A 427-nucleotide genomic window follows, 5' to 3' on the forward strand; every position below is an offset into this window, starting at 1 on the left:
CCCAGATATAAAACTTTAAAACCTAGTCAACAGCAATTCACCAAGAGAATAAAATGTTTTATGTTGCTAACCGGGAGATACCGAAAGCCACGTGCAGAGAAATAATCCCACACGTTGGCAACTACTCGACGGGGGAACGTGAGGTTATGGGAATAGGTTAATTTAGCTATTTCTTTTTTTATTTCGTCCTTTTTTTCTCACTTTTTTTTTAAGGGGAAGGGGTAGGGGGGTGGGAAGGAAGGTTTATGGTTGCTTCTTCTTCTTTTTTTTTTTGGGGGGGAGGGGAAGGGGGGAGGGGATTCCTAATGGCTGAGCATTTTGATCAAGTGATTTAGGATATAGTTTTCAGTTCGAGAGGAAGACAGATTAATTTTTGGGGGGGAAAAATGTAGTACAGTCACATACGTCACGTGTTTTGATAACATTT

The 427-nt window shown here is 40.5% G+C and overlaps 1 protein-coding gene across 1 annotated transcript in view; it reads right to left on the bottom strand.

Moving 5' to 3' along the window:
• The window catches only part of LOC119594749, a gene marked incomplete in the record, with an annotated part of 15,256 nt that overhangs the window by 4,858 nt on the left and 9,971 nt on the right, over positions 1 to 427 (bottom strand).

Source organism: Penaeus monodon, chromosome 34 (genome assembly GCF_015228065.2).
Source record: "Penaeus monodon isolate SGIC_2016 chromosome 34, NSTDA_Pmon_1, whole genome shotgun sequence".
Lineage (NCBI taxonomy): Eukaryota > Metazoa > Arthropoda > Malacostraca > Decapoda > Penaeidae > Penaeus > Penaeus monodon.